The sequence below is a fragment of the Mastigoproctus giganteus genome, chromosome 7 (assembly GCF_048544385.1).
Source record: "Mastigoproctus giganteus isolate SK-2022 chromosome 7, ASM4854438v1, whole genome shotgun sequence".
Classification (NCBI taxonomy): Eukaryota; Metazoa; Arthropoda; class Arachnida; order Uropygi; family Thelyphonidae; genus Mastigoproctus; species Mastigoproctus giganteus.
The window spans coordinates 142408466-142423049 of record NC_143581.1 but is presented as its reverse complement, the minus strand read 5'-3'; the positions used below and the strand labels follow the sequence as shown (position 1 = coordinate 142423049).

At 37.5% G+C, this 14584-nt stretch overlaps 1 protein-coding gene across 1 annotated transcript in view; it reads right to left on the bottom strand.

The window, feature by feature from the left end:
* Nucleotides 1–14584, bottom strand: part of LOC150083237 (tudor domain-containing protein 1-like) — a 657806-nt gene that overhangs the window by 119511 nt on the left and 523711 nt on the right. The gene's annotated exons all lie outside the window — the stretch shown is intronic.

Genomic DNA, 14584 nt, shown 5'->3' with positions numbered 1-14584 from the left:
TAAAAAAAAAAAACACACCATTCCCTTCAAATGCCTGTCCAGTTCCTCCTAAATTTATTCAACCTATCAACTTCCACAACGACAGATGGAAGTTTGTTCCAGCAATTAACCACCTGCTGGCTAAAGGCAAATTTCCGCACATCTACATCTGTCTTTTCTTAATTTGAATTTATGCCCCATTAGGTTCGTAATCTGAACAAGTGGAAGGATCCCATCAGAATTCAGCGTGCTCAACCCATTCAAGGCCTTATACACCTCAAATATATATATGGTGAAATTATAGGGTGAAATTAAATATATATGTAACTATTAAGTTATTATTGACTGAAAGAATGTGGAAGTGCTATGGCCTCAACCTATGGGGAATTCACTTGACGTAATGGTTAGGGCAATAAGCATCACTGTTATACATAAGTGAATCCCAAAATGGTGAAAATGGCATTGTTTTTTTTATATCTCATATTGTGAATACCTTCCCAATGAGTTGCCTGATATTGCACTACTTCGAACAAGCAACCCTTCGCCAGTGGAGAAGACTGTTATTACTTATTCTCAGTAGATACCACCACCACCACCCAGATGGCTGTTTCAAGGCTGTTTGGCCTCTCATCAGTGGGTGGGGGGTAGGTACCCTGGTGTTGCAATAAGGACTGGGATTGGGGTGTCACTTATTGCATATTGTAAAGTATAATTTCACAATATGAGAGATGCCAGACGGTATACAAGAGTATAAACTGAAAGAATTTGGGAGAGCTATGGCTTCAAGCTATGGGGGAATTCACTTGACATAATGGTTAGAGCAATAGCATCATTGTTATACATAAGTGAATCACCAAAATGGTAAAAATGGAATTTTTTTTTGTCCTAAGGTCCTTTATCCTAACCATTATGTTACTATTGAATACATCAAGAATTACATACTATTAGGTGGGGGGACTTTATTTATAACCCATCACTGCTATATATCCAGTTTTACCCTAACTGCTATAATAGTTAGGGTAAAACTGGAACACCACTAGTAAAAATTTTATTTTAACACCCTTAAAATTGAAATAGAACAGAGCAGCACTTATACTAAAATTAATTAAGTAAAAATTAAATGCAACAAGGCATCATATCTTTAAGAGTATAAAAATCTATACAACACTGGTGTAAACACACCATAGACAACTCTTAAACAAAAAGCTTCGTTAGTAGTGTGAAGAGCATCATTTTATCTGTATCTCATATTGTGCTCCTCCTTCAACAATGAGTTGCCATGTATTGCACTACCTCGAATAAGTAACGCTGCACTAAATGAGAAGACTATTGTTACTTATTCTCAGTGGGCACCACCACCCAGACGTTGTGAAGGAGGAGCACAATATGAGATACAGATAAAATGATGCCCTTCACACTACTAACGTAGCTTTTTGTTTAAGAGTTGTCTATGGTGTGTTTGCACCAATATTATAAAGACTACAATTAATATAAATGCCAACTTTTGGCTTTCAAAAAAAGCTGGGATCAATAAATTGTAAGCAGAAGGAAAACAAGGTTTTGGACAAAAACGGAGGGAAGGGGTTTTTTTGGGGGGGGGAACAGGAGAAACCAGGAGATTTTTCAGAAAATAAAGTCCACAAAGCACAAAAAACTAAACTTCACTGCCAAATTCAGTTATATAAAAAAAGAGAGAATCATAGGACTGTTTACCAGTATAGCATGCTGATAAACTAGAGCTTACCTAACATATTTTTTTGTTGGTAGATTTCTGCTTGGATATTCTGAATTTGATTTTGATTGCTTCAAGATATTGTTGCAGACTTTGCCCTCTTAACCTCCCTTCCATTTCAGGGAGGTTTGCAATGAAATGCATATAGAGGGAACTCTTTAATCCAAGGTTATGGGTAGTACTCATGAAGAACTATCTTTACAGACAAGAGTATAATTTTTGATTGGAGGGGAGACTTTTAAGGTTTAAATTTGTTTCTTGTAAGCATGTGGCAATAGGATACAGTGATGAATTAACCTTTAGGTATCATTCATGCTGCTGTGAAAACCTCTGCAATTCCACTCTATGATGTGTTCTATTATTTGGTTTTGCAAGAGAAAGATGAATCTTTCTGCTTTTTACAAGTAGATTGTTTATGATGATCATGTTTTGATTTTTCTTTTCTAGGAAAAGTGGGGCACCCGAGTCCCTGCTATCTTCCACAGTTTTGTTTATATAGAACATTCTGTTCCCATATCATCAACTGTATGCATTTCATGCAGTTCTTCTTGACTGGTCATATCATTTGCACCCAATCCTGCTCAGCATGATTGTTTCACCTCAATAGGATCATTTCTGCAATTTCTCTTGCTACTTGACAATGGGGAAGGCTATCAGATGAAACTGTCAGTGGTGCATTTTTGCTTTGGTGCAGAACTTTAATAGATAGATTCTAGATTGAGAGTACTGATCGAGCCCAGTCTGCGATTGCTATGTCAGGAGAGATCGAAACTGTCTGACATGCTGCTGATTAGTAACTGTGGATAGCAGAAACATAAGTGCATTTTGGCATATTTAATTTGACTTGTTTTCTTGCTCCTTGCAAGAAACTTTAGCTTCAATCTTATATTTTTGTATATTTTTCCCTAACTTCCACTGTTCACAATCTTTAGAGTACGCAGGTGGTTGTCCCTACAATTAGAACACTGTGGAGTTAGTGCTTTTTATGCTGTTTGTGTATAGGTTTTACACCAATAGTCTGGATACACTGTACCACTAGAAGCATGCTGTTTGGGAGCAACAAAATTTCTGGAATTTATGACATTTTATATGGTTCAAGATATGTGACCAAACACAACAGTTTAAGTAACCTGCATTGACTGAAGTCGGTGAATTTGGTGTACTGAAGGTTAAGATTACATTACAAGTTGGGATTAAGTGGCCGTCATTTCATATCACATTTCTTTTTGCTTGAGTAAGTTTTGTTCTTGTAGTTCTTGAGCTATTTCTTCTTCAAAAAAGTTTAATAGATTTAACATAAGCACACTGAATTCTTCCAATTCTCCCTTGGAAGAATTCAGTGTGTTATGTGGGTGTGACTTGATCTGGAATTGTTTAAGGAATGGAAACTTAATAGTAGCTCATTGTCACGGCGGCAAGCATAGTAGGTGCTACATTCCAAGTATTTTATTTATTTATTTATTTATTTTTAAATGCTAATGATTATTAAATAGTTAGAGAACACACTTATATAACTATATAATAATCATGCAATCTACCAGTATCATTAATAACAATTCTGAGAGCATTAATACTGTCACAAATAATTTTAATCTCAACAACAGCACATAAATGAATAATTTCGGCAATCTAATTACTTTTCTTTATCTCTTTATTAAAAATGTATGGTATTAATTAAATTACACTTAAATGGAATCATGACCCAGACTAGAGCAGCAAAAAAGTATTCGCAGAATAGCCAGAGTGCTGTGGCTTGCGGGAGAACTCAAGGGGGTAATCCTCCCACGCATCACAGTCTAAAACAATGTACGAAATGTGAAATGTTTGCAGAGCTGTCTAGAACAGGGCATTATCTAGCCAAGGACGATGTCTTTGTGTGTGTGTGTGTGTGTGTGTGTGTGTGTGTGTGTGTGTGTGTGTGTGTGTGTGTGTGTGTGTGTGTGTGTGTGTGTGCGCGCGCGCGCGCTAGTGCAGAAACTGTTAAGAAATTTGAGGTGTAGGGTAAATGCTCTAAAAGAAATTAATATGAGGGCCCATAAAGCTCTCAGCTGCCCAACTCAATGCCAGAGCAAACTCCTGTGCATCAGGCAACACAGCGGCAATCTCCAAGGCTGAATGTGCAGTTCCCACAGGAACTAGTTATTGTCGGTGACTCTATTATCAGGGAGATGGGAAATATAGTATGCAAAAAGGATTGGTGGAACAGGAACAGGGCATGTCTGCCAAGGGCAAACATTGATGACTTTGTAGAGCAGATATCACCTTTAAAGAGCACAACAGGTGATATTGTTGAACACATTGGCACTAATGACCTTAAGAGTAAGGGATCTGCAGATTTACTTAACAAGTACAGGTCAATGCTGAAAAAAAGGGGCGAGTTAGGGTTAAATTTGAAAGTGTCTGCAAATCTGCCGAGACACAATAGGAGGGAGTATATGATGAGAGCCTTGTCAATCAATTCGGCCCTGGACAGACTGTGCAAGGCTCACGGGGTAGAATTTTTTTCAGCATGGTCTGTGCTTGCTAACAGGAAACACTACTTCTACAGGGATGGGATACACTTAAATAGAAAGAGTGCAAGGACATTTGCTGATGCTATCGAGGCAGTGTTAGGTGGGTCAGAAAACTGCTAGTTTTGGGGGGGAGGGATTCACAGACTAAAAGATTAATGGCAGCAATTTAATTTCGGCAATTTAATTTTAAGAATCACTGTAATCACTTCTGCTTCTGCCTGTGGCAGAAACAGAAGACTCTTATTATCAGGGGTTGTTTTTTTTTTTTTTTTAGGAGCATTAGCAACTAATGCCATATTGCTCCGGGGATATGCGGTGGTCATTCCTTGACCTTTCCACATCCTCCGTATTTGGTGGGCACGGGCTCGAACCCGGTCTAATCAAGAAGCGTGTGCTATGCACTGCTGCTCCTGCCCACCTAGCTACGGAGGCGCCTCTATTATCAGGGAAACGGGGGAACATGCTTTGTAAAAAGGATAGGTGGAACAGGACCAGGATATGTCTGCCAGGGGCAAAGGTTGATGACGTTGTAGAGCGGATACCATGTTTTAAGGGCACAAAAGTTGATATAGTTGTACACGTTGGCACTAATGATAATAAGAGTAGGAGACCGGCAGAATTACTTAACAAGTACAGGTCACTGTTGAAAAAAATCCATGAATTAGGGTTGAATTTGAAAGTGTCTGCAATTCTGCCAGACACGATAGGAGGGAGTATATGATGAGAGCCTTGTCGATCAATTCGACCCTGGAAAGACTGTGCAAAGCTCAAGGGGTAAAATTTTTTTCACTTTGGTCTGTACTTGTTAGCAGGAGAGACTGCTTCTACAGGGATGGGATACGCTTAAATAGAAAGGGTGCAAGAATATTTGCTAATGCTATTGAGGCAGTGTTAGGTGGGTCGGAAAACTGCTAGCTTGGGGGGATACAAGGACTAATAGTTTAACAGTAGCCACTGGCAGAGGTGAAAGTGATTCTTGCACTGCTTCTATTGGAATGAGCAGCAGCCTGGAAAACAAGATGCAGGATATTTCAGAGACTGCTGGGAGTCATTGTGGTACAAGTAAACAAACGGATTGTGTTAGGGTAGCTAAGAATAGGAACAGGTGCATGTATACTTGTGTGTACACCAATGCTAGGAGTTTGGTAAATAAATTTGATGGATTTGAGGTATTGCTCAAAACATCAAAGGCGGATATTGTTGGGATATCAGAGACATGGTGTCACACACATATAAGGAAAGCAGAACTGGAATTTGGGGAGTACAACGTCTACAGAAAGGATAGACAGGATAGGAAGGGAGGAGGAGTTATGCTATTAGTTAAGAAACATATAAAATCCAAAGAAGTGAAGCCAGTCGACATCGTTGGACAGTGCAGTGTCGAGTCAGTTTGGTGTGACATAAGCATTGGGAGATCAAAATTGAGAGTAGCATTGGGAGATCAAAATTGACAGTAGGAGTGTGCAACAGGCCTAATGACTCTGATGCGTATAATAAGAAACTGTACAGGGAAATAGAGTGGGCCAGTAAATCAGAGAGTCTTATAATGGGGGATTTTAATTTTCCAGATATTGACTGGAATTTGTGGGTTGGTCACTCACACAGTAACAAGGCTTTTGTGGATTTATTGGATGATTGTTTTCTACATCAGAATGTTCGGGAGGCAACTAGAGGGAGTAATACTCTTGATTTGATTATCAGTAGTGATTCTTCATGCATTAAGAATCTGCAGTTAAAGGAAACACCAGGTGGCAGTGATCACAGTGGGCTGAAGTGGGATTTACTCAAAGAGGTAACTACCATCAGGGGTAAAGGGAAGGCTTATTGCTTTCGTAAAGGCGACTACGATAGTCTGAGACAGTATTTAAATTCTATACAGTGGGACCAACGTATGATGTTACCAACAGCAAATTCAAAATGGGAAGCATTCAAAGAACTTATCTTGGAAGCTACTAGGCTTTACATACCAACTAAGAAATATTGTTCAAGGTTTAGGCCTAAATGGATGTCAGACGAACTAATGAGACATATGGCAGAGAAGAAAAATGCATGGGATACATATAAATTAACACATGACACAGAAGCCTAGGATAGATACAAGTTGATCTGTAACCAAGTTACAAAGGAGGTTAGGCAGGCGAAGGCAGATTACGAGAAATCTTTGGCAAGGGATGCAAAGAAAAACCAGCAAAGAGTTCTTTACTTATGTAAGCTCTAGAAGGGGATGAATCAGATTGGTCCACTTGATATCAATGGTTCAACTGTTGATGATCCTGCTCAGGTAGCTAACAAACTAAAGGAATATTTTCCATCGACATTCACACATGAGGAGTTATTCAGCAAGGGGAATGCCAGGGGTGTATTCAACTCTGGCAGTAAGCCAGATAATCTTGTAATAACTGAGAGTAAAGTGGAGCAGAAATTGTTGAAGATAAACACAAGAAAGGCACCTGGGGTGGATGGGATCTATCCAGTTATATTAAAGGAGGCAGCAAAGGATGTAAGTAAATCCTTAGCCATAATTACGAGCTTCCTTGGACTCAGGGGAGGTACCCATAGACTGGAGATGTGCAAATGTGACCCCAATTCACAAAGAAGGATCAAAGGCTGACACAAGTAATTATAGACCTGTGAGTTTAACTTCTCTTCCAGGAAAATTAATGGAGGCACTGGTTAGAGAAGCACTGCAGGATCATCTAGACAAGACTTCAGTTATAGCTCGGATACAGCATGGTTTTGTTAAGGGGAAGTCTTGCCTGACCAATTTGATTGGATACTATGATGCAGTCACAAAAGAACTGGATGCAGGGATTAACTTTAATATTATATACTTGGATCTTAAAAAGGCTTTTGATACTGTTACACATGGAAGATTGCTGCACAAATTGGAGCAGTGTGGCATTGGAGGCAAATTGCCAAGAAGTACGAAGAGGATTATTGTTGTTGTTGTTATTTGGTTTTTAGGAGTATTAGTAACTAAGGCCATATTGCTCCGGGAATATGCGGTGGTCATTCCCTGACCTTTCTGCATCCTCCGTATTTGGTGGTGACGGGCTCGAACCCCGGTCTAATCAAGAAGCATGTGCTACGCACTGGTATGAAGAGGAATTTCAAAAATTTACTGAAAAGCATGGATACACACCACATCAAGTTTTCAATGCTGATGAGACAGGTCTTTGATAGAAAAAAAAAAAAATGCCCAACAGACTGTTTATTTCAAAAAAAAAAAAAAAGTGAAAGAGAAAACTGCACCAGGTTTTAAGGAATGAAAAGATAATGCAATGTGCACTATACAAGATAATACTTATGTGCACTAATGCATCAGGAGACAACTGTACATGATAATTATGCTACTTTATAGATATTCTAATGCTCGTGCAATGAAAGGAGTAAATAAAAATGTGTTACCAGTATATCGGAAAGCTAATAAAAAAATTGGGTAACTGCCGATTTATTTAAAGAATGGTTTCTAAATCATTTTGTGCCAGCTGTGCAAAACTATTTAAAGTGAAAAATCTAGATTTCAAAGTTTTATTACTATTATATAATGTGCCATGCCATCCAAAAGATTTAAGTCATCCAAATGTTGAAGTAATATTCCTACAACCTAATACAACTTGTTTAATTCAGTCATTAGATCAAGGTATTATTATCTGCCTTTAAAACTCATTACATGAGAATATCGTTACAATGGATTTTGGAAAACACTGATTCGAAATCTATTGATGTGAAGAAACATTTTTCAATTGTAGACTATAGTCAAATCATAGATTTATCACTCAAAGAAGTAAAACCACCAACATTAAATGGTGTTAATGGTGTTAGAAAAATGTATGACCAGAGTCAGTCCATTCAGGAAATATGGTCGAATTGGCAGAAAATGGAATTGGTGCGATAGTAGAACTTGCTAAGTAGGTAGGATGGGAAGGTTTTGATGATGTGACTACTGAAGACATTCAAGAATTACTGGTAGAAAAAGAGGCTGGTGAAATAGATTTGGTGAAAATGGCATCAGAAGTAAACCAAAGCAATTCGGAGGATGATAGTGCAGATGAAAGTTCTGAAATTCCAAATTTTACATTAAAAAGCATACAGGAAGGCATAAACTTAGCCGAGCAATTAGAATTTTATTTTTTGAATACAGATCTGTAGACTGAAAGGAGCAATAAAGTTCAAAGGGGAGCTACAAAAATGCTTAGCTCCACATACCATGAAATTTACAAAGATTTATATGGTGCCTCCATAGCCAGGTGGGAAGGAGCAACAGTGCGTAGCACACGCTTCTTGATTATACCGGAGTTCGAACCCGTCACCACCAAATACGGAGGATGCGGAAAGGTCAGGGAATGACCGCTGCATATTCCCAGAGCAGTATGGCCTTAGTTGCTAATGCTTCTAAAAACCAAACAACAAACAAACAACAAAGATTTATCAAGCAAAAGCAAACAAATCCAGATTACTGATTTTTTTTTAAAGAGAACAGAAGATACACGAAATCTAGATGCTGCAGAAGAAAGTTCAGAAGGTGAAGATATTCTGCAACAGAGAAAATGACCTTGTTTGATTGTTCTTAGCAGCAATGAAGAGGAAGAAAATTAAATGAACGTACGTTATCTGATATATATGTATCACAGTTTATAAGATGTTTGTTTGGTTATTACTATTTTTAATAAAAATTAAGTTTCCGATAGTTATAAAAAATGTGTATTTTCGTTAACTTCTGGACATAACCCCCTCCCCCCTTTTTGTACTAGTTCTTAGTCCCATGAAAATAAAACGATTTCGCACTACACGAGATTTTATAGGAACCTAACTACTGTGTTATACGAAGGTTACCAGAACTTCCAGAAAGATGCTGCTAAACACTTTCCCCTCTTCAGAAATTTTGAATGAAAGCTTTGTTAATAATAATGGGGTATACTTGGCTATAAATAGCATTTCTGAAGTTTCACAAGAAAGGGAATGTGTAAACGTCATTTCTTCCCCCCAACATGGTTGCATATTTTCTAACATGCAGCATAGATTAGAGTAATTGTTAAAATGCCAAACACAATTTGGGATTTTTTTTTACATTTAAAGCTTTACACTCATCAGTTCCCTAACCAACGATAACTGTAAATTAGTTCTTTGTTCTTTAGCAACACTGACACTGGTACACCCAATGTTGCAAAACTTATGTTTCTTCTTCTATTTCTTTATCTTTACCAATTCTAAAAAGTACTCGAAACTTGCCCACAAAAAAATTTCAAATTTAAAAATGATGCACTGCCAATTAATGAAACTGGTGCTGCCTTGGCATTTATAAGAATATCATTTTTCAATGGGAATTTGTACAAATTCCAATTTGTACACTTTCTAACATTGGCATTGAGAGAAAGTTGCTTTTGATATAACTTTTATTATAATTTTTTTAATTACAAAAGGTCATCACAAATGGGATAGCATGGAAACACTGATTTTTACCTCTTATAGCAATCAAAAGGGGCCCATTTTTCAGAGCCATCACTACCCCTACTTTCCCTATCCATGCAATTTTGCTAACAGCTACTGTTTTCAGGACAGGTACTTCTGAATGGGCCTGCATGGTTATCATAACTCAGAAAAAGATTATACTGTTAAACAATGCAAATAAACATTTTGCACATACACATATGACAGCATTATCATCAGCATGAAATGCTACATATATTTTGAATTTTTCTATGTACTGCATACTGTCCTCATACATATTTTTTGCATGTCTGATTACATTGCGTTTTCTGCTGCTTAAAACTGAAAATTTACATCTATGTAGAGCACACAAGCATATTTTCCAGAGTTTATACAATATGTAAAAAATTGTGTGCATATACTTTCTGAAATTAAGTCTGATCAAGTATGCTGAAGTAGTCAAACATTACAGAGAAAAATACTGTTAACCTGCATTTGTTTTGCAATATAGACAACAACACCTGACAGCTAATTCATTACAAAATAAGCAGATATTCACAGAATTTTTAAAAAGCTCTAACTGCATTGTAGTTAGAGCTTTTTATCCTGGGTCATCCTCGGTCCTTTTTTATTGAAGGGGAAAAAAAAAAAAAAAAAAAACAGATTCTCAATTGTAAATTCAGTGAGTCAGAAGCTATGAAAAGATTAGTAATAAATATATATACACAAAAAGAAAGGAGAAGGTTATTCTGTCTTAACAAAAAGAAAGGAGAAGGTTATTCTGTCTTAACATGGGATTTCTTTACTACAGATGAGATAATTGTGCATTAATATAAATTTTAAACAAGAAAACTATTTTTATTTTCAAGAAAGTGCACTAATTCATAGGCCAAGTCACTTCATTGACACCTGGGGCCAGAATATAAAGTGTCCTTGGTATTCGTTTTGTTACACACACACACACACACACACACACACACACACACACACACACACACACACACACACACACACACACACACAAGGTCTATCAGACAAGTTATAAGATTAATTTTGTAACAAGTACTGGCAACACTGGAAACAAATGATTCCCAACATGTAATGTATTTCTTTCCCTAAACTCACTGTGTTTCAACTCATTAGAGGTAGTGTGTCTGATGCTAGTGCAGTAATAATAATCGTGTATTGGTTAAGCATGTTACAATTATGGAACAGTGAAATATTGAAAAAGACTATATGCGATATGAGTTTTGTGTGAATCTAAAAGAAAGTGCAACTAATGCGCAAGAAAAACTGAGAACGGCATATGGAGAGCATGCCGTGTCACCACTTCAAGTGTGTTCTATTGGCATAAGATGTTTTTAGAGGGACATGAAACAATGGAAGGTGAGACACATGCCAGATGGCCAGAAACCACTCAAACTGATGACAATGCCCAAAGAGCGAGAGCATTAATTCATTGAAATCGTAGGTTAACAATCAGAACGATAGCTGAAGAACTGAATTTAAATGAAGATGCAGTCAAAATTTTAAATGAAGATTTAGCCATGAGAAAAGTGTGTGTGAAAATGGTTCTGCAGGTTTTGAGTAATTGACAAAAACAACACTGCATTATTGTGTCTTGATTTGCTAGAAAGGTTAGAAATCAATCGTGATATCTTAAAACAAGTTGTTACTGGTGACAAATGTCCACTATAATCCAGAAACCAAACATCAAAGTCAGGAGTGGCACATGAAAACATCTCCCTGTCCAAAGAATCTCAAATGACCAAATCAAAAGTAAAAACGATGATTGTGTGTTTTTTATTATAGAGGCATCATTCACAAAGAGTTTCTGCCACAGGGACAAACAACAAACTAAAATTACTACAGAGAAATTCTTGAGCAGTTATGGAAAAGAATCCTTCATTTGCATCCAGATATCAGTCAAAATTGAATCCTCCAACACGACAATGCACCATCCTGTTCTGCTTTCTCCATTACAGAATTTCTGGCACAGAAGAGCATTCCAGTCCTATCACAGTCAACTACCATATTCAACCAGACTTCACTCCATGTGATTACCTCTTGTTCTCGAAATCGATAGAAACAATTCAAAAGGCTGTAACCGACACTATAAAGGAGCTGACAGAAACGTTGTGTAGCTGCAGAGGGGAGATATTTCAAGGGTGACCACATTGTTATTCTGCATAAAATTCAAAACAAAACTTTTTATTGGTTCAATCTCATTGCTTTTCTGACAGGTCTCATACATACATATATATATATATATATATATACCAATTACACTACCCAACATGATTTTTAGCTCAAACAAATCAAAATTTGTTTCTGGTCAAGTTTTATGTATAGAATTTAAAATCAATCATAAAAATTTCCTATCATGTCTCAGTTTTAAGATATAGATAAATAACTTGATTCTGTACAAAGATATCATTACTGTTTGAAATACAAATTTTAAACTAATTAACTTTTGGTTGGTTTTGTTTATTTGGCTAAAAGTTAAGCAAATACATCATTACTGTACTTGCAATATAGTATAGTTTGATTTTGATGCGCTTTTACAAACAAGTCAGTATTTTTAATAATTTTATTACACCATTCAACTGTTCAATATATAGGGTATGATGAACTATGCTACAAGAATTCACCTTCTGTTCAAATTTACCGATTGCTTTTACTGTTTTTAGGTTAATGCATTGTTAAAATGGAGAAGACAAAGCACAGAACTTGCATCAATCACCCACACAACTTCTGCTATGTTTGCAGACACTTAACCCCAAAAACTCAGAGAAAGAAAATATACAATGCAACAAAAGTTGCATATTCATTGTACTTCGGCTGCAAGACCCACCGACCCACCTAACACTGCTGTCGAGGCAGTGTTAGGTGGGTCAGAAAACTGCTAGTTGGGGGGGATACAAGGACTAATAGATTAACAGTAGCCACTGGCAGAGGTGGAAGTGATTCTTGCATTGCTTCTATTCAAATGAGCAGAAGTCTGAAAAACAAGATGCAGGATATTTCAGAGACTGCTGGTAGTCATTGCATTACAAGCAAACACATGGGTTGTGTTAGGGTAGCTAAGAATAGAAACAGGTGCATGTATACCTGCGTGTACACCAATGCTAGGAGTTTGGTAAATAAATTTGATGAATTTGAGGTATTGCTCAAAACATCAAAGGCAGATATTGTTGGGATATCAGAGACGTGGTGTCACACAGATATAAGTAATGCGGAACTGGAATTTGGGGAATACAATGTATATAGAAAGGATAGACAGGACAGGAGGGGAGGAGGGGTTATGCTATTAATTAAGAAACACATAAAGTCAAAGGAAGTGAAGCCAGTTGACATCGATGGACAGGGCAGTGTCGAGTCAGTTTGGTGTGACATAAGCATAGGGAAATCAAAATTGAGAGTAGGAGTGTGCTATAGGCCTAATGACTCTGATGAGTATAATAATATATTGTACAGGGAAATAGAGTGGGCCAGTAAATCAGAGAGTCTTATAATGGGGGATTTTAATTTCCCAGATATTGACTGGAATTTGTGGGTTGGTCATTCGCACACTAGCAAGGCTTTTGTGGATTTATTGGATGATTGTTTTCTACATCAGCATGTTCGTGAGGCAACAAGAGGGAGCAATACTCTTGATTTGATTATCAGTAGTGATTCTTCATGCATTAAGAACCTGCAGATAAATGAACCACTAGGTGGCAGTGATCACAGTGTGTTGAAGTGGGATTTACTCAAGGAGGTAACTACCATCAGAGGTAAAGGGAAGGGTTTTTGTTTTCGTAAAGGCGACTATGATGGTCTGAGACAGTATTTAAATTCTATACAGTGGGACCAACTGATGATGTTACCAACAGCAAACTCAAAATGGGAAGCATTCAAGGAACTAATCTTGGTGGCTACCAGGCTTTACATACCAACTAAGAAATATTGTTCAAGGTTTAGGCCTAAATGGTTGTCAGATGGACTAATGAGACATGTGGCAGAGAAGAAAAATGCATGGGATACATACAAATTAATGGGTAACATGGAAGCCTATGATAGATATAAGTTGGTCTGTAACCAAGTCACAAAGGAGATTAGGCAGGCAAAGGCAGACTACGAAAAATCCCTGGCAAAGGATGCAAAGAAAAACAGAAAGGAGTTCTTTACATACTTGAACTCGAGAAGGAAAGGGATGAATCAGATTGGTCCACTGGATATTGATGGTTCAACAGTTGAGGATCCTGCTAAGGTGGCTAACAATCTAAACGAGTATTTTGCATCTACATTCACGCATGAGGAGTTATTCAGGAAGGAGAATGATGTAGGTAAAGTAAACATTGGCAGTGAGCTGGATGATTTTGTAATAACTGAGAGGAAAGTGGAGGAGAGATTGTTGAGGATAAACATAAAAAAGGCACCTGGGGTGGATGGGATCTATCCAGTTATATTAAAGGAGGCAGCAAAGGAAGTATGCAAACCCCTAGCCATAATTATGAGAGCTTCTTTGGACTCAGGGGAGGTACCCATAGACTGGAGATGTGCAAATGTAACCCCAATTCACAAAGGAGGATCAAAGGCTGACACAAGTAATTATAGACCTGTTAGTTTAACTTCTGTTCCAGGTAAATTAATGGAGGCACTGGTTAAAGAAGCACTGCAGGATCATCTAGACAAGAATTCAGTTATAGCTCAGACGCAGCATGGCTTTGTTAAGGGCAGGTCTTGCCTGACCAATTTGATTGGATACTATGATGTAGTCACAAAAGAACTGGATGCAGGGAATAACTTTGATATTATATATTTGGATCTTAGAAAGGCTTTTGATACTGTTGCACATGGAAGACTGCTGCACAAATTGGAGCAGTGTGGCATTGGAGGCAAATTGCTGCTATGGATAAGGGGATGGTTGAGTGGCAGAAGACAGAGA